Raw genomic sequence first — 21,410 nt, forward strand, 5'->3', positions numbered from 1 at the left:
GAAAATTATCTTACAAAACATGGCTCCAATTTATAAGGAAAACATCAACTTTAACTTATTAGTTCACACACGATGAGCTTGTTAGCCCTGATAGAGATTATTAGGTATTCCCTTTGAAATGAATGTGGAGGGCTAAAGATGGAAGACTAGCTGCTGCTGGACTAGTACCAGTGCCACCAGTATAACTGAAACAGTCACAGAGACTTTTCTAGATAGGTACAGAATGAAAAAGTGTCATTGGATGAGATGGCATGAGTAAAGTTTTCCCAACTTCTAAGTAATCCTTTTAGTAATCTTCACAACTAAATTAAAATCTTAATAACACGGCTTCTGTTGAAGACATGGTTGAGACTAGTTCTCTTTTGTCAGCCATTCTTCCAAATCTATTACCTAAACACCTGAAAACAGTACCCCCTATCATCTACGCATGAAACAGACGTGATTGCAGTTCCCTGTATGAAAAGCTGGCCATACGTTACCTCAAGTACATGTCCGAAGTCTTTCCCATTGAAGGAGTTATGTGTGAACTATGAAGGTTTTAAAGACTCTTCCAACATCACATGTCCCACCTCCTGTCTCCTTGCCCTCCCTGCGTCAGGCAAGCAGTCAGGTTTCAAGAAAGCCACTCGAATACCAAGCAGAGGCAACTTCATTTAGTTAAGGCTCTCCTTCGCTTGTTGTTCACATGCAAAGGGAGATCTAATCTGAGATGAGATGCAAACTCTGGGCAATTGATAAGATATGATGAAATGCTTAACAAATGGCCTCATTTGTGCTGTCCACTCAGAAAGCTAAAAAGAGAGTTTGTAGGATAAAATCTTAAATCTGCGAAAGTAATTGCTTCTGACATCTCCAACTAGGCAATAGGCTGCCCAAACAGTGCTGTTCAGTCACAAATTCTGAGGCTATAGAAGTGAGAAGAACATGGTGTAGATACAAATTAAAGCCTACTTATGATGAACAGCCTGGGCTGTTTTCTTAAACTCCTGGGTTTTGTGTGGAGAAGGGAAAAAATAATCTGCTCATAACAGTTACCCTTTTGTTTTCACATTTTTAGAAGTTGTTGTGGTGGTGTGATTAACAGCAAGGAATGGCCGCAGGGTAATTGTAATATGTTAATGAAACCCCACACTCCCGTACAACTTCCTTGAAGATTCTTTTTATAGATTTCACATTGGGGAGGAAATGAACTATAAAAAAATGTGCTACCTAGAAAATGATAAATCATTTACCACTTACATTTTTTTCCTCACCATATCACTCTCCAGCTTATTCAAACATTTAAATATTCACTTGTCCTCCCTGTGTGTATCTTTTCTGAATTTTGTTTCTTCGGGTGAAATATGCAGGCATTATTTTCAAACTTAAGCAACCACATTCTGTCATCTAAATGACCTAATAAAATTCTTTTCAAAGTTGCTTCACATGCTTCCTTAATTTATCTCATTTGTTGTCAGGAATATGAATTATATGTGAACAATTTAGGAACCTTTTCTCTGGGTATCTAGTTTTAGTTATTTGAGCTTGAAAATTTTGGCAAGAGTTCATCACTTGGAATAATGAATCACTGAATAAAGGACAATTTGTCACTGTAGGAAAAATGCCAAAAAATACATCAATCCTCGAGGTTTTCCATCAGCAGTAAATGCCTACACTCCTAGAACTGGTGATTCTATTTGAATGTATACAAACCTGGCCAAGCAATTCCTTTCTTTCAGACATCTTGACGAAAAAATTTAAGGTAGACTCAGTAATCCCCTCAGGGAGGGCTAGATACTGATACAAACACATTACTTAATGGCACTGATAGCCTCATTTGACTGGTGCCTTTTCTATGTTCATGGCCTTTATTTCTTGTTATCTCCTGGTAATTCATTGATGTTTTTTGATTGCATATGCCATGCGCCAAGCTTATATCATCAATAAACTTCTTTCAGTAAATGGACAATAATGAAATATCATAATCAAAGCAAAGTGGAAGTCCTCTTGAACTGAACAAAAAATATGCAGTGTAGTCTCCTGAAAAGCAAAATATTCAATGTAACCTCCTGCGCTGTGGTACTCCTACAGAAGCAAGCACTTCTCTCTGTTATAAAAATCACAAGATACAAGGAACTTGTAGTGCCTTCACTGTAGTGTTATGCATCCAACTAATTGTTTCCATACTACTGTGGGTTCTGCTATCAATCTCATGAAGAAGCACTATGAGCCTTTTTTCAGGCAAGCCATGTCCCGGACTTTCCTTGCAATGTAAATGAAAGTTCAGAAGACGTAAGAACCCGAGATTGTCCATTTCCATTAATTCAAACTAGTAGCCTATGTTACTTAAGCAATTTAATATTTTACTTTATTAATGCTTTATTAAAATTCTTTGAGACACTGAAGGTATAAGTCAACCGACTGTCTTAGCACATAGTAGCTTTTGACACACAGTGGTGTAACTAATGTATGGACAAAAAGCTAAACTTGTTCTTTCTCATGTCTTCTCCTTCTTTCCAAGAACCTCTTGCATCTCCTTTGGTGTGCCCCACAGACCACAAAGGGGGCATCTGTATGAAAGCCAACATCTCATTTTGAAGATAGCGTGGTGTTCACTAAATTAAGATCTGCTGGAAAACAATGATGCACAATCCACTTTTGAAATATACTAACTTCTGAGTTAGGTTCCTAGATGACTTACATGCCTATGCAAATTTAATTTTCTATTTTTTGTTACCTCCCTCACTAGCTCACTCAGCCTGTTCGCTCATATACTCTACCTTCTTTCTTTCATCAGCTTGCTCAGTGTGCTAGGCAGTAAGCTGTTTGTCATAGGGTACCTGTCATTTCTTATATATCTGTAGAATGCCTCAGCTCTGCCAGGGATTGCAGATGGTACTGTAGTATAAGTGTTATAACTCAGAGGAATGTAAAAATAAAATCTGGTACATCTGTGTTATATATAATGATGTTTTATTTTCTTTACATTCTCATTATACTTTAACTAAATATGTCAAAAATTAAGTGAACAGTGCTCAGATCTGCAATGATTATATCAAGGGATGTGACAAAACCTTTAGTTGGTGCAAAATTCAAAATACTTAAGTGCCAGTGGATATTTTAACTGTACTGTGAATTATACCAGAGAAATAAGCCATATATTTATATGCAGAAACTGCTTCTGCCACTACTAGGTAATTACCACCTTCCCCCTACCACCCTCCCACCCCTAATTCTTGGTTATACACTCCAGTTCACCATCTCTGTTTATCACCCCTGTTCTACATCTTCTTGCCATGCTCCACTAAAATCCATTCTTTCTTTCCAGCACAGTAGCCCTTGTTTAGACTTTATTGAAAGAGCTTCCTTCTTTCCTGTTTTGTGAGTGCAAGGATATCCATTGACTGAGCCCCACAGCAGCCGCTGTGCAAGCTCCATCCTATGCAATCTAGGCATTCCTGTCCCTCTCCTCCTCCTCCCGTTACCTGTATTAGCTCATTACTGCTGGACTACCCACACAGAGTGTCTAAAGCATATCTATATCAATAATTTGGAGCTACTGCTCCAAAAGTTATTACTAGTGCATTTTGGGGACGACTTCTAACATGATATGATCTATTAGATGGTCCACTAGACTGGAAGCCAGGACGCTTGTCTTTCTATTGTATGATATTTAGGCAAGCCATTTGATCATTTCTCTGCTTTAATTTCACCATTTTGACAAAAGACTTGAGTTCTCAGGATGAAAAATATTATAAGAGAGCCAATTTCCTTTGGGGCACTTAGAAGTTTATAGTAAGTATGTAACAGAATAATTAAAACAGAGGCTGTCACTATATTCTGCTTTCCTCATGTCCCTTGTTTTCAATACCTATATTAGCTTAGATATGTGTAGATTTTTTTCTCCTCATTTAAAAGCATATTAGAGTAAATATTGATATCTTAGGTGTTGAAATCCCTTTTTTTCCTTGACTATGTACAGCCAGGGCTCTCTGTTGTCAGATTAAGAACCTCAGTTGTCTAAAGGAAGGTAAAATTAATTTTGGCCTCAGTGTGTAGGCCAATCCTACCAGCTCAGCACAAGAGACAGTCACTTATGAATGGTTTAGGTCAGCTAAAGCCTCCTCCTCGCTAGTTTCACTGCCTTATGCCCTAAGCAAGGAACAGATAAGCAAAAATGCACTGTTCTAGCATCCCAGACCATCCCAGCTTCTGCTGGATTTTATTATATTAGTATGAACTTTGATGAAATGTCTACTATTCTAATGAAACCTTGTTTGGGTTTTCTGATGAGAGTTTTAGTTATTACTCCAACAGCAGAGGGAAAAAAGTAAAGATTATACGAGTCATGATTTGACACTTGAAGCAAATGTACTCCAAAGGAGGACTAGCACACATTAAGTGCTCTCCTATAATTTCTGATATCCATGGTGGCTGTCACCCACTAGCTGAAGCTCATAAAAATTTATCAGCACTTGACAATGCACTTGGAAAGACCGAATTCTCTGGAAATATGCTTCACTGAGGAAACACAGGAAAGTTGGATTGCTTACAATGAAGTGATTGAAATGACTGCCAAGAAAAATGCATGCAGGTTTCATTATAACTATTAATCTAATAGGTTCACATTGTACTCTCTATTTAAATCAGAAACATATCTACAATTTCCCACACTTACACTACTATTAGCTTTAGGTGAAGAAAGGAAAAAACAGATGAGGCATCAGGCTTAGGACTGCAAGCACTGTGTGTAACCTAGAAGCAACCATGGCCATTTTTTTCAATCCAAAATAGAAATGGAAACAAACAAAACCTTCCATCCCTCTCCAGCCAATTTGCTTTCCATACAACAGGCTGCACTCAGTGTCCATTCCAAACACTGCTGCACACAAGCAGCCAGCCACCGGATTTCCATCCCCGTTACCCTGGTCTTCCCATTCTTTGCCTGGTTTTCTCTCTACAGAACTGAAGGAAAGATTGGAGCTGGATATGTGGTGCCAGATATCAAGTTCAGTTCCAGCCCATCCCTGATGTGATTGTTTGAAATGCAAGAAAATAGGAACTGAAGGGGTTACATGCACCAGTGTGTCGAGAACTGCAGTCATGGGCTACCGTATTACAAATGTCTTTTTGTCTGTCATCTAGACTGCTCCATAGAATATCTATACCCTAGGCCATGCCTATGGTATGTACAGCCAGGTACCAAAACTTTCCTACACGCTGCAACACACTTGAGTCCTTTCACAAAAAGGTAAGGCACATAAATATAATGTGCCACAAAGGAGAGAGATAAAGGTTCTTGCCAATATTTGGCAGCAAGGGATTTTTCAAGTGAAATTTCTACAAGAGGCTGAAACAAGTGATGTTCCATGGTGCAGGAAAATGTTAAAAAATACCACTTAGGTGGTCAATCTCAGCCACAGGAAAATCGCTTCCTGACCCCAAATCTGATCACTGGTTTAATCCTGAGTGTGTGAGCAATATGTACCAATCAGGTGTGTGAATTTAATGCCACTAAAAATACTGCATACATCTCTGCCTAGCTGTCTCCATTGCCCAGAGGAAGGTGAAAAAAGAACTCACATTATGGATCAAAGAAGGAAAAATTCTTTCTAGCCCCCGAAAGTAATCATCGGAAGCCCTGAAGCATGGGATTAGTATAATATAAATACAGTATATACAATATATATTACACCACCTTTTAAATTCAAGCCTCTATTAACTATCTTGTCACAGATATTAAGCAAATTAAAGACTTAGCAAGTGTATTCAGTCACAGAATATTATCAATGCATTCCTGGAAAGAATTTCAGAAGCACAAGCACTGAAATTCTGCTCTACAAAATAGCACTGCATCTTATGCTTTTAACCCAACATACCAGGGTATAGAAGATTGCTTCATAAACGTACCATCTTCTCCAAGTTATTCATTAAGTTCCTAGTTTCGAGGAGGTGTTAAGTCACAGAAGAATCTGGCTCATAGAAGGATACTATTTTCCAGAAATATGACAAGTTTTTTACTCTTGGAGATTTCGGCTAGGGTTGCTGCGGGGTCCCTGGTATGCAGTACTGGTTCTTCAGTGCCAGATGCATCTTTGCAAATCAGATTATCTGCATTAAAATGGTTTTGGCAATCTGTGTTTTAATAAAGTAATGAGTCACAAGTCTTTCAGCATCCAGAAAATTCAGTACCCAGAATTACCTGGTGTTGGCACTTCTGTGGTTTCTCTTTCTGACAAGCACAGTGGTGAGGACAGGAGCAACTAGAGTCAGCCTAGATAAGATATTGTCAGCAGGAGTCCAACTGGCATGTTGCAAATATGTCTTGTAATGGCCATGAATGTGCAACCTTTCTGCCTGTGAAGGCAGCTTGAGGTTTTGATTATGAGTTATTGGATTAAGACTGAGACCCATTTACCAGTCAGATCATCTCTTGGCTTATCCCAATGAAGGATGAGACTTGCTGTCATACCTTGGCTTATGGTCACCCTGGTCCAATAGTTAAGAGTTTTCAGTACGGCACAAGGCTCTGGCAGTCTGCAAGACTCTACTAGATGTATTAATCACCCTGATTTTCAGTTGACCTCTAGGCCATTTTTAATAACAGAGGCAGAGGTCTAGTTATTGAGACTTTTATTCCCAAGGGAGTCATATTTTCTTAATATACTGTTTTAATTTATGTAAGCTGCCCAGGTGCCAACATGATGGGCAGTATAGCAGATCTTAAAGAACCAATTAAGGAACCACAAGTAATTGAATGGCTTTGCTTAAATCATGATAAAAAAGCACCTGACACAATAACAGACAATTCTATAGCAGTAAGCAATGCAGAATCTCTTTTATCAGACTTGCTTATCACACACAGATCAGCATCTATTTTGAAAGGCTTTATATACAAGACTAACTAAAACCAATATTTAACAGAGAGTTATTTTCTATGTCACCATAAATCATTGTTTAGCTTTATGCACTGAAACAGTGGAATTGTTTGGAGTCGGTTATTTTCTGCTGTTTGGATTTCTACAGTAAAGAATAGATGGAAGAGAACAAAGAGGCCATCTGACAAACACGACAGCCCAAATATTACAGCCAGGAAGGAAAGAAGGAAGACAGACAGAAAGGGAAAGAAATGGCAGAGTTATGCCAATAGTTGAGGGTTTTTTGTAGGGTATATCACAAGGTAATTGGATGTGATGTGAATTATGCTTCCCAAGCCAAATGTGAGAGTGCTTAACAGACACAGAGGTCAATTATCTCTTAGTAGAGCCTGCTACAGAGAAAGAGGCTATTGCAATTAGAATACACTATTAGAAATGGTTAGCCATTTTAGTGTTTTAAATCACTACCCTTCTCAAAAAGCTGTGCATAGTAATTCTTGTCATTGTATGCCTCATGGAATATTCTGTCCTTGGAAGAAAAAAATCACTAAAAATATTATTCCTCTGAGTTTCTTCTGCTATGAGCCTTGGAACTCTGAGGTTACTCAAACAAAGAAACCAAAGCTTTATTTCTAAATACTGTGTATTGCTCACTTCTAAGTACTGTATATGTTTACCTTGTCAATAAAGGGAAATTTAGAGATAAACAGTACCTAGGGGAAAAAGGTTGTAATTTGCAAATGTGATTCCACTTCTCAGTGTTGTCACTCTGTTACAGTGTTGCACATTACAGGGCAGACAACCCAAATCAGGACTGTGTTTCACTTCTTCTCACATTTAATATGACGGGACTTTGAAATCATTTGTCCTCTTGTATTTCTCTGAGGAACGCTATCATTTTTGTAGCCCTTATTAACAAAGTTAGATCTTTTTGTTATAAACTTTTAAATATGAACTCTCTTCAGGTTCATATCAGCTTTCATTCTGGACAGAAGTAGAGTAAGCACTGCCCAAAAACACTGGCAAAAACTGTTTCAAAAGATATGTGATGTAAATCAGATGTACTTCTCTTAGAATAGTCCATTTACTTAAAGCAACAGTTATTTTTTAAGATGTTTGATCCCAACCTCTCTACAAAGGACCTTTGTACAGAAAAGTTCATGCCGTACTATGGTGAGTGAAAAACAAGGTGGGGCTCTGCCACCAGATAAAAACATGATATGATATAAAGCACTGAAAGTGTTGTTTCACATAAATAAAATGTAACCTCTCAGCACTCCATCAAGTAATTGGCTTTCACTTACAGTTGCGCAATAAAAGTAAGAGCTGTGGTAGAAGAAAGAAATACAATGAGCAACACAATGAGCAATGAGCCCCTTTCCCAACTGACACCAATAAACCACAAATTTTTGTTTACAGTGAAGATTCTCAGCAAGACTGAATATGGGATATATTTAGCTATCACTCGAGAAATCTCTTTGTTTGAGAGCTGCTAGTACAAACAGGAAGTGAATATTCAAAGTCACTAATACAAACCTGAAAATATATTCTCTTCAATGAGGAGAAATCTACCGAGCAAATAAACCCTTCTTCTTTTTCTAAGTAAAATCAGTTGAGAGGCAGAAGTTCTCTGAAAAGGGCTCTGTTTCACTTTCTGCAAAATACAAAATATGCTTAACAGTATACTTCCAGTTCAACACTGTATATTTTGTGTACTGTTTTTTGTTTTTTCTTTGCTATGTTCCTCTTCTGAGAGATTAGTTTCACTGATCTTTAGGGAATTTCATAACAGCAAAATCCATTTTTTTACACACAATTTCAAAAAAGGTAGTTCTGAGTTTAAATTTTCCACAGCCCATCCCAATTCAGCTTGTTGAATATGCACTTGTCAGAGTATTTCAGCATGCACAAAGATTCTTTCAAGCACAACTACCTCTGATCTGTGTATGACTGCACAAATACCTCATTCCTTAGCAAAACTATTGTTCTTACAGAGTTTGAAAATTTTACTTTGAAAGACATTTGTTGCCCTCACTTGTTTTGGGGGAGATTTTTTTGCCTTCCTTGAAAGACAACATTACTTTGAAGATTATTCAGTTCTATTCTAATGTAAAGGTAAAATCATACTACCAGAAACAACTTCCTAAACCTAAATTTGTGGTGGAATTTCGGACACTGAAATAGGTTCCATAAAATCCTTTTATTCAGGTATTTATACTTAGAATATACATACTGGTTACTTGCTTGCTTGCTTGTTTGTATAACTAGCTAGGCCTTTGTGATCATTTGCTGTCTAAGAATTTTATATAGTTTCCCATGAGTGTTCAACCAGGCCTTATAAACAGAGAAAAACATATAAACAAACTAGAAAACACCACACGTTGGTCCAGCTCCCTGGATCAACGTCCCAGCCACTCACTGGAATATCGGCTAACTAACTAGTGTAGAATCTCTTTAAACTTCTGAGAAGATTTAGCAGACTGGGTTTTTTTCTAGTTTAGACAGATCTAGAAGAACCATTTTCTACTTTAATGGTTGATCTCATCATCTGCTTTATACACTACCACGTCTCCTGAAATCTAGCAGAGAATTGAAAAGGGTCACAACTTTTTTCCCAGTGTAGCTCAATGGTTGTTCAGGAGTAACATTTTAACAATTGTTGTCTCTGAGAACAAAGCAAAACACTAGGGTTTTTTTCTTCAATTCAACTTTTGTATTTTTAATTCGCCTTGCAGAACACATCTGAAAATGACCCAGGCAGGATTCAAGGATATTATCCTGTCCTAGAGAGGCTGTGTTTATTGCAGTAGCAGAGCGTACACAAACAATCTTACTTACAGTTTTCTCCCCCAGTTTCAAAAAGAGGTTAAATTTGTCAGTGCATTGCATGGTTCACAACAGTCCTGTTAGGCACTAACAATGCTGACTGCAAGGACTTGGATGAAAACAGCAAATGGATGAAGACATCTCTTGAAGGGGCAGATGATTCTGTTGAGGAGACAGAAGGACCCTTAAAACTCTTGATGTCTCTATATCATCCCTTTGCAAGAAGAATACATTGCATATACATAGGTTTAGGGTAAGTACAAGGATATATATAAAGTTAAGAGATCCAAAACTTACTCTGTCTAAAACTTTCCTTCTATTCACAGCTGGCTGTGTAACCCAAACTTTCACGATTCCTTGGCTTATTATTGTAATCCTTTGTAGCACAGCACAACAATATGAAAGAGTCTTCTTCTACCAAAACCCTATACACAGTTCAGAAGAAGCAGTCCACTTGCTTAGCATCACAGACCACAAAGAATATACAGCTCTTGCTGCTCTCGCTCTCTGCTGAACACTGTTAAATCCAAGGTTTCAGAAACCTTCGCAGAATGGTCTGGCTCACCCTGCATGACTCTCCCTGTTCACAGCCCTGCCCTTATTACCCTGGAACAAAGAAACTGTTAACCTTGAGAGAGAAAAACACACTTCCTGAAGACAGGGAACTAGTACATGAAGCTGAGGTTCATGCCTGGAAGAGATCAAGATACAATAAAACCTCAGCCGTTTCTGTGCGAACAGCAAAACTTACTTTTTGAATTACCCTTCCACCTGTGTCCAGCAGGGTTCATGTCCTGCTGATTTTGTAAAGAATCAGGGAACAAGACAAAGAGAAAATATTTATTCATACATATTCTTCCTAGTCTAGGAAGTCATTAGGACACTCTACTCCCTAAGAGCCTCAGGGCATGTGGGTGGAATTTAGTAAGACTGAACACGTTCAGTCTAATAATTGACCTCAAGAGATATTTCTTACAACTGAAGTTGTATCATGCTATTAGTTATATGGTTTGTCTGTTTTGGAAGAGTATGGGAGTTGCTTTTTTTGAAGTGTTAGTTGACCACATAGTGTACAATGAAAGCAGTAGAGTTTGCTAATTTGAAATGAGTACTGAAGACTTTAATATTCCTTGCACTACAGCAATGCAGAAAGTCATTCCTATTTAATTAGTTAGGCCAAAGTATTTGCAAAACAATTAAGAATGTAATTTAATTTTGGTGTTTGGTAAACATCCAGGGATTCATTCATTCTGAACTTATGACCTACATGTTGAGTTTACTTTGCAAAGTATCGTTAAACCAGTCAGTTAGAACTCACAATTAAAATGCATGACATGGCAAGCCTAATAAGTATATATTACAAATTAGAAATATGTGTTAGAAATTTATTTTTAAAAATGCATTGATAGCTTAAAAAATGAACCATGTGGTCAAATCAAAATGGTATCAGTGAGGAAGTCCCTTTGAAACATCTCCATGAAGCCTGAGGCATTTAGCTCTTTAAGAAATTATTTCCCATGTTGTCTCCTCATTCCCGTGGAAAGATTAATTCAGTGTACAGGTTCCAGTAGGGCATTGTGCCTACACAATCAGCTCCCACTAGCAGTGCCCATCAGGGCAGATATAGGCAGGGCTAGCATTACTATGTGTTACAGTCAGCCTGTTTTTGTGAGGAAGCAACCAGAAAATTCAGATGGCAATTGGCAATTCAGCCTAGACACACAGGCACAACAACAGTTCACCAGTCATGTCAGAACTATCATGCGTCGTGCCTACATTATTACACACAAAAAAAGCTATGTAAAAGGATATTATAAAGGCTCCACATTTATTCTTTCAGGGATTAGGAAATGCCAGAATTAAGATTGCCTATGCAACCTTTATTCTCCTTTTCTGCATATGTACTATGATTGTCTTTACTCCCATGTTCATATGCTTTCCTCCCCATGGGACTTCCCCTGGCACAGTCTATGAATGGGTGATTATTCAAAGTTTCATTTCAGCTAAATGCTTCTCAAGCACCGATCTTTACAATGTCCTGAAGGGCAGAATGAGTATTAAAAGTCCATCTTACAGCAGAGAAAAAGAGAGAGTAAGGCCAATATTGTCAAAATTGTCCATTAGTTTTCTGTGCCCAACATGAAACATCAATACATCATGTATTTTACAGTACTTTATATACTCAAATTGTAGTTCCACTCAACTCTAGATGCAACTGTGAGTGCTGAGCAAGAGGCCTCTTCTCTGCCTGCAGTTCTCAACCTCGTTCACTCCTCCCCTTCTTCCTTCTGCAGTCAATGGGACAGATGCTAAAAGAAGGGGAGCACTCCACTCCGAGTACTGTTAGAAGACTCAGTATCTTACTCTCAGCTCCCCTTCTGCACCCTCAGTGGTGAGATCAGACACTTTACAGACAGACCAAGTATGAATACTAAAATCCAAATTATGCTAAAGACTAGGATCAAAGTTACACTTTAAAAACAAAATAAAGTTTCAGTGAGCTATCAAGGTTAAATCAGTCTTGATACTAATAATCCTATAAGGGTTGTATATGACCTCAGCACCAGGGTAGCCTCCTGCAAAATGTCAAGACCCTCATCCAAAGCATAGAGGGTCTGGAGCTGCTGAGCAAAGAGATGTAAGAATTTTTACAAAATGGCTGAAAGTATATTATTTTCCCAATTTAGAAATAGATAAAGTATTTTTACTCATGAGGCTCTCATAATAAACCTCTCTGGAACACTTACTGAAAGCAGCTGCCTGGATGGTTAATTTTGACAAAAAGGTAACTGAAAGCATGATCTTATAAAGGCAAGTCCTGAAAGGCAGTCCCTGTAAGACTCCAACAGATACAGGGAGAAAGAGAAGCTCAGGTCTTTAAAGATATGTAAGCCCCTGGCTTCAGTGGGAGTCATCCCCCTAACGCTGCTTGAGGGTCCGGGCCCCTGCAGTCAGGCGGACTGCAATGCTGTGCTACATTTCCTCTTGCAGATGTCAGTGTGTGCCCATCCTGCCCACACTTGGATCCCCGCAGTTCAAGCCCTGAGATTTCCCTAAGCAGAAACTGCCAGCCATCTAACACATATCAAATTCAAGCTTGTTTTCTGTGATATAGCCAGACATCCATGAGGGACAAGGCTGAAACCACCAAACCCATTTTACATGTGACCTGAGCCAGAATCCATCTCTCCAGAGGCAAAAGGCTAGTAAATTAACCTACAGTGTCACCTAACCCTTCACTATTGATTAGTAATTATTCTTTTCAAATGAAACAAGGATATAGGACATAAGGTCATCTACAGTATATCCTGAGAAAAGCCAATGTTTCCCTACATCCTTCCATCAATCACTGTTGAGCACTGACTTGAAAGAAAAAAGTTCTCATTGAAATACAATTAAAAAAGTAATTTAATTCAGTCTTCATAAACCAGGAAGAGCTCACGGATGTGAGCTAGTTCTGAGGCAGGCATGACAGGCACAACTATGGTCAATATCTCTTCAATCTGATGAAGCCGTTGGATAATTTGATAAAGGAAGTGGTCAATGAATAAATAAAACAACCAGGGACCAGTTGTCCTAGTGATGCTAGTTTACAGCTTGAAATTCTTCCATCCTCGCTCCCTTTGGCCATACTGGCCTCTCTCCTCCCTTTGATCATTTCTCTTTCCTTTGTATCTTTTCCTACTAATTAATTGATAGAAAAACATGCTTCTCATACAAATGCACTGACTGAATTATTTTATTAGCTAAAAAAAACCCCACTCTGCCTTCTTCTGAACTATTAATGTTGCAGGTAAAAGAACCATCAAGAAAAGTAATATATCTATATCTTTAAGGACATAGCACTTACAATCTTTGAGTGAACCAGAGGCCCTATATCCTGTCCCCTACGATAACCAATGCCATATTCTCCAGAAGATTGACCAAGCCTATATAACCAGCAAATAGAACAGGTGGAACCATCCTCTAAGATCTGAAATTCCTACTGAATCTAAATCTAAACTATGTTCCACATTTTTGAAGTTGAGACTTGCAATGGGCTGGATTTAATCTGAGATCCCAGGTCACAGCTGCACTTTCAGACACTAGAAATGTGTTTCCATTTCAACCTATCATAAACCCAAGCTTTTGTGCAGTAGCATAAAGGAAGCACAGGTACAAATTCTGAGCAGACAGAAACATCTTAGTCTTTAGGACATTCTTTCTACAACACAGTTGATTGCTAGCTTCCATGAGGAATTAGCGTTATTGCTTTATTTCAATAAAATAAGAATGGGAGTCAGTTGTAAGTCATCACACAGTTTCCCCAACATGTTGAAGGGTGCTGGTTCAGTTCATGTGAAAATATATGATTAGTTTACAATTTCTTCTTTGATTTCAGAGGACACGTGACAATCTCATACCTAAGTTATATGATTGCATATATAGCATGGGAAATGCAGTACACAGTATTCTCAATCCATTAATGCCATAACTATACAGTAGCAATTATAGCATACAGAGTCAAATGTATATTTGGATTATATCCTGTCAGCCAGTATATTTCTAAGGTAGTGAAACCTGTTCACCATTTCATGGTGGTTTTATGACTGTAATATCTTAAATATGTGTGAAGCGTATTGTATCTGAATTCATGTTTGACATACAAAAAATAGAGGAATCTAAAATTCAGCATTTTGCCTAAAGCCACAATACAAAGGTATTGTAGAGTTAAGGTTATCATACCACTCAGTTTGGTGGAGTTTCTGATTTTTTGACTTTTTGCTAAGTAGAAATCTCAGAACGGGTATTAACCTTATATACTACATGCATTGGATCCAGTTCTCAGATCCAACTTGGCCTGTTGCTAGCAAAGCATTTAACTAAAAAGCAAGCTAAGAACTGACCTAAAAGGAAAGACTGTCCTGAAGTGTAGCCAGGCTCCTATTTTATGTGGAAGAAGAGAGGAGTGTATCACTCCCAAAGGTGAAAGCAGAGAGCAAAGCCATTCAGCACAGCAGTCTGCTTGACTCAAGCCAGAACAGCCTCCCTTTTCTCTCTTTTAATGTGTTCCTTATTTAGCTTTATATTACCTTCAATATATATTTTTCTTTCTAATCCCAAATATTATTGGGTTTTATTCTAGAGAACTATAAGTAAGAAAGATCCATGTCATGCACTTTTCTCTAGATATCCCAATACCATAGTTCCTGTGTAGCATTTCTAAGACCTCTTGTCCATACACATCATCTCTTGTCTATACACATGGACCATCCTCCTAATCAACTGATTCAGCCAAATACTATCTTCTTTTTTATATCCTTTCAGCAGCTTCTTCTCTGTTCCTGCAAATATAAGGTATTTCTTTTCTGTTCTCAAGGCTCTTCATTGCCATCCTTGGCTCTGAATGCTTCACCCAAGGTTCCCCTCGAGTTTGGAAGGAGTCTTCATAAACACCCAGAAAGCCTGCTCTCATACCAGCTCATCCTAAAAAATTTCTTCAACCTACAAAAAGATTTTGAGTTAGTTTGCTGGTATGCTGAAACTAAAATTCACAGCAATATAGTATCATTCCTTTCTCATCTTCTTTTACCTCATCTTTCTGGATAAGCCTGTTGTCCTTGGTTTTATTTAGACCGTGCACTGCCTTGTGCGTCTGGCTCTGACTTGCAACCCCTATTGTATACATCAATACATATAACATAAAATTATGTTGGCAACTTTTCCACCCCATCTCTGAGGCTGATTCAAATGTATGACAAAGCATAGTTCTCTTTTGCTTATTTCCACAATCAGATGTTAATGTATCACAACTTTCAGAGTCTGACCAAGATAATATAAAAGTAAAACATCCTTCCCTCACAGTTTTCCCATTTTTAAGGTTTAATAGCTTCTCTGCTTTCCTTCAATAATATTTTTCTGAGCGATGTAAACTTTATCATATAATTTCTTATGGAAGATACTTAGGCCCAGAGTTTTGATGTCCTGAAGCTAAACTTTCAAATGCTTTCCCAGCTTGGTGTGTGATCTCCTTCCTCTGGCATTTGTTAACATATGTTGGAAAGATACTTTCAATTTCTCTGCTCATTGAAGTTGGAGCAATCCTAACAGTCTTCTCAGTCCAAAACCTTTGTGGAGTTTTATCATTATCATGATAACCCCATCAAAGATAAGTTTTGATTTGCGCTTCCCCTGTTGTGTGTGAAGTGTGAAGATTTCTGTTTTTCTTGGTGATAACATTCATAGTGAGCTACACATTTCCAATATTTTCTAACAGGAGAGAAAAAATTGAGGCACTATGATATTAGGGAGGTGGACATTAAAAGAGACTGAGAATCAATTTCTTCAAATATACCTCCTAACATTTTAAATAGTCCTCCTAATATTTTTACATTACTTGAAAATTGATATTAGATATTTGTTTCATCATAGTGCTAAGTAAGCTTTGAGAATAAACCCATGACACTGTGAAAAGGGATTGATAATGAAATATGGGTTAATAGGCAGGAAATGTCTTGGCTGCAGATAAAACTGGATTGCTGTTCTTTGTTGCTCTAGAAGAATGACTGAACAACATAAATTTGATTGTGACTTCCTACAATTCCTAATGAACAGGTATAAAGGTCACCAATAATGAAAAGAACAATTAATTTCATCTGAGAGTTTAAGCAGATAGTGGGCATGAAGAGCAAACTGAAACTAGACAGTTACTGCAAACTGGGGCCAAGATATCAGCAGAGCAATATGAAGACTTTTTTATTGCTTACACTAATGCTTTCTTTGAGCAAACAGATGTTCTAGAATTGTAAATCCAACACATTTCATGAATGCTAACATCCCCTGGAAAATAAATAGTTTGCTAGAGTTGGATTACAAAGAAGTTTACTTCTTTAAAAAGGAATTTTGTAGCCAGCAGATTTACTAAATCCAATAGTTCACTGCAGTGCCATATTTATAAATTTTTTTAGAAATTAAACACAACATTATTAACATAAAATGTCAGTGGCTGAGTATGTAAAATTACTTTTTCTTAGAATTCTTTTTTAAAATATGCATATCTGAACCACAATCATAATGGCTCCAACACTATGGATTAACATTATACAAGAGACCACAATTGTGTCAAAGCAGCTATTTCACTCTGGAAAGGACAAAGCAGATATTTTTGAATGTACAAGTTAAGTGAACAGTCTGTCATTCATATCTTCGCGCATTTCAATGGCAGGTTTTTTTCCCCTCTGGCACTTGTGGTTTCAATGTATCAGCCGCCAGGAAAGGACATTGTTCTGGAAGGTTTAGCAAAATGTAACCACAAAAGAAGATTTCATGTAGCATTAAGGATCTGATTCAAACCCACAAAAGCAACAAAATTTAAGAGTAAGTCAATTATGATTGACATGTGTCCCTTAACATATGCTAGATACTGCTTGCTGCGCATGAAGGAAGTTATTAAAACCATTTAACAATACATTTTGCATGATGACAGCCAGATCAAGGAGCACAGTCATTTAAAACAAGGGATAGATAAATTCAAAAATGATGGGAGCTAATTCAGTACAGGGATGTAATTAAAAGTTCAAGTGATTATGTAAACCTTTGTGGTTCACTTGTCGGACTGTCAGTCTCATGGTAACAAGCTGAAGGGACCCTGCAAAGGACCATAATTCTCCCACCTGGTTGCCTGCAGCGAGTGCTCCAAACTCAAACACAGACCTCTGCAGAGAGGTGATTTTCTGTACAGAAATAGCAGTCACTGCTAATCCTGGGATTAACTTTTGTGAAAGCATCAACTCTTACAGAGTGTGACTTCTGAAAATTTTGTTTGTGGATATTAGCATTTGGTCTTGGTGGAAACAACTGATATTTGGTATAAAGATGTTCATGATGCTTTAAGGATAGAAACAGGTGTAGAGAACCCTGAAATTTGGAGCCTATAGTTTGGAAATCCCTTCAATAACAAGACGAGAATATCTTCAAAGATTTCCAGAAGAGAGAGAGAGAAAAGGGAGGGAGAGAAGGAGGGAGGGAGAGAACTGTAACCAATATGTTTCTGGTACTTTCCTTGTTTTGCAGGAGGAACAGCTCATTAAAACACACTTAAAATGATGCTGCAAGGAAAGCAGGTTTTGAGTGAATGTTGGTGAGGTCTGCAAATCAGAGTTGAATTCTGCAATGCAAGCACATTCACCACCTCCAGCAGTCAGATGGGATGTGGTCTAGTAAACATTTTATGCTGTGAGACCAGGAGTTGTTCACACAGAGAGCACAGACAGACCAAAGCTCCTCTGACAGCTCTTTGTCTAGAAGTCACCCAGACACGTTCACATAGCACCAGGCTCTAACTAATGCACTGATCTAATAGCTCTGACAGGTTAGAGCACAAGTGGGGTTAGGACAGCTCTGTTTCTATCTGTCCATGTAAAGGTAACAACCACGACATGAAATACAGATTCTTTTCCATATTTTGATACCAAAACATTCTGTAACTTGATAAAAGATTGTCACCTCTCAATATCACTGTCTTTCCCGTCCCTTTTTTTCTTGATTTTTACTACTTAGATTGCAATTTTTTCAGTACGTCTTTTATTACAGCACCTAACACAGCAATGGACTGATGTTCATTTCTGCATTTAGACTCAACAGGAAGAGAAATATGACTTCTGGTATAAATGTTAAGAACATGCTCTAACCCCTTCCCTGGCACTTTCCATGCAATGGTATGGAACATCTTGCCATGAATTAATTACTCAGCCTCATGCAAGCATCATCTCCACTTTACGTTGGTGTAGGACACAGAGCAGTTACAGAACTTCCCCCAAGGTCATTTGTGAAGTCTTTGCCAAAACAAGAATAGAGCACACATGATTGCCAGTTTTTACTTTAGCTATATAATGATTATTTCCTTGAGACAAATATCTCTTTATGCATATGTCCTTAGTAATAAAAAATAGGGAAAAGAAATACCTCAGATATATACGATGCAGTCTATAAGCAGAACTCTCTCTAAACAATATGTCTTTCAAATTTTTCCATGAGGCATCAACATCTCTTTAAGGACTTTATCATCGTTACTGACACATAATCATTCCTTGCAGGTGGAAAACATTGTGCTGAGAGATAATTGGGATAGTTATTGGATATGACTCCTCACTGGTTTTAAGGCAGTATTAAGGCATGATTGCATTCTGCTCAAAGAAAAGAATGCATATTCTTTGCATTTATGTCAGATTGAGTGATTTATGGGTACTGTAAGTACCAGAGCATTAGATGATAAGGTCTAACATTATCTGATAGGATGCAATGCAAACTTAAAATATGGATGCTTTCCCCATGTAGAGAGGAAAACCTCTTTTGGCTGTTTGAGTCACATTTGCTATTGGTTTATCTGGGTGGGCTAATTCAACCTCAACTTATGTGGAGGAAACTGTCATCTCAGGGTACCATACTCATTGTAAAGGGAACAAATATTTTGAAAACACTTCCTAAATGAGTGGGCTTATTAATGAACAAATTCTGGTATCTATAAATGAGCAATTTGCTGACACATTTGTGGGCAATAAATTACTTTCATGAATCCTGTTTGTGGTGGACAACTTAAATGACTAAGCAAACCCCGGTTCCTCAAATAACACCTTGGGCTTGAGAGTCTGTGGGAGAAAAAGGGGGCAGTTGAAGGGGGACACTTCTTTATCCAACAAGATCTTTGAGAGGCAAATCCCTGCCCATGTAATTGCGGAGGGAAAAATCCCCTACTCGGAGCAAGCAAAATAATAGCTTTATATAGCTAAGAAAGCTCTAAGGAAGCATGAAACTTGCTGTTCTTTGTTCTCCAGGATAATATGCCACTTATCAGTGTCCTGGAAAGGCAGTGAGTCCTCACGTCAATTTTTTTGTAAATTATGTATGCATGCACTTATCTGTAGACACCCATAGCAAACACATAGTCACACATTTATGCTACATGTGTAGATTTGGAAGCTTGGGGTTTTTTTCATTCGAATTGTGTCACAACTGAAAAAGATTAAACAGGTAAAAATATGTGCACTACATGAACAGCAAGTGTGCGATACCAACAAAATGAGGACAAGTACAGTTCTGAAACAAAGCTCGTGCTTTGTCTTTAATTCAAAATTGGTCTGACCCAAAGCCCACTGGAGTCAATGCAAGTCTCTGCACTAACTTCAGAGGGTTTGGGATCAAGCCCAATATCATTCCTGTTGTTAGGGCTCATTGTTTAATTTTAGTAAAAGAAAACTGTTTGATTTCCTTTTTTAGAAGAAGAAATTTCACAAGACCAAATGTCAGTTGTGTCCATTTTTGTATTAAAAGCTTCTTCAGTGGATACTTTGTCAGTAGAATGGTTAAGTCATGGTATATTTTTAGGATCTCATTCAGTGAAAAGGGATGTCAGAAATTAACAGCCCCAAAATTTACACCTCATGCCATGGAAGCTTCCCAAGAGAGAAAAAAAAAAAGTAAATAAACCAGACATAATTTTATTGCCTAGTGAGACCTTTGGCTATTGTTCTGTGCTGCTTTCATGGGATATAGTGTCACTGTGCAATACTACAGGCATTTCCAGTCTTTGTTTCATATACAGATTTCCCATTGAAGTCAATGGCACTGTTGCATGAAACTCCATGGCAGAATATGGCTGTAAGAGCACTGAATTTTATCCTAAGGTAACAAGTCAGGTGACTGCAAAGTCATCATTAAGCCAGTTGATGACACCACTGAAGCTGAACTTCCTTTGAAAAAATAAGATTAGCATGAAGATATAAGACACCAAGCCCAGATCCCCACTGCTGTTACTCCACAGCCAGAGAAAGTCGGGCAAAGTGTTTGTAACCTTCTCACTCTTCCAGTCATCTTCTCCCACCTGCAGCTCCAAGAGCTGAAGAGGAAAAAGCAAGCTCTTCCACTACAAGGGAAGAAGCTTCTCTGATGCCAAAATTCCAGTTCCACATTCCCCTAGACCAAACCAAAGCTGGCCACAAAGAGGTCGTGCCATATCTGCTCTATTCAGCAGATGTCTGGCAGAGCAAACCACATGGGCCTTTGGAAGATGTCACAGTCACAGGGGTTTTTACGTAATTTTTCTTTTAAATTCTGGTCAGCCTTTTAATGCTGAATTGTCATTATCTCCAAAAGTCTGGTTTAATGGTAGTAGTTACTGTCTCAGCCTAATTCTCAAGTGATTTGCCACCTGTTTCATTGAAATTAAAGTGATGTCCACCTATATATTCTGGGTTCTTAATTCATGTGAGCCCTTAACCATGAGATGCAGGGCAGCAAACAAGAAATGAGTCCAGAAGAAACACTCTGTTATTGGGGGAAAAACTCAGTCAGCTGAGTCAGGCACGTAGGCTGTTGTGAATATTACGGGGTGTCACAGCCACTGCTTGTGGCCATGTGTATGACTGCCTTCTGAAGTGGCCTCCAAAACCAAGTATGTCTAGGCATGTTGCTTTTAAGACACCACAGTTTCACGGATATGATTTCTCCAAACATTCAACCTTAGGGCTATTTTCAATTTTTCATTATTAGACAGTGCCTGTGGTGATTTTTAAAAGGAAATTCTGATGGAAATGTTTTCGTCAGTTTTATGAGGAATGGAAGAACAAAGGATCTAGTGTCATTGTAAAAAAAGAGGTGGTAACACAGCTTCTGCAAAAATGTCTGATTCTGAGATGTGAAATTTAGCATAGGTCTCTTGTGCTTAGTTCCAGGGTAAAAAATAGATTGAGT

Source organism: Aquila chrysaetos, chromosome 8 (assembly GCF_900496995.4).
Source record: "Aquila chrysaetos chrysaetos chromosome 8, bAquChr1.4, whole genome shotgun sequence".
In the NCBI taxonomy this organism is placed as follows: domain Eukaryota; kingdom Metazoa; phylum Chordata; class Aves; order Accipitriformes; family Accipitridae; genus Aquila; species Aquila chrysaetos.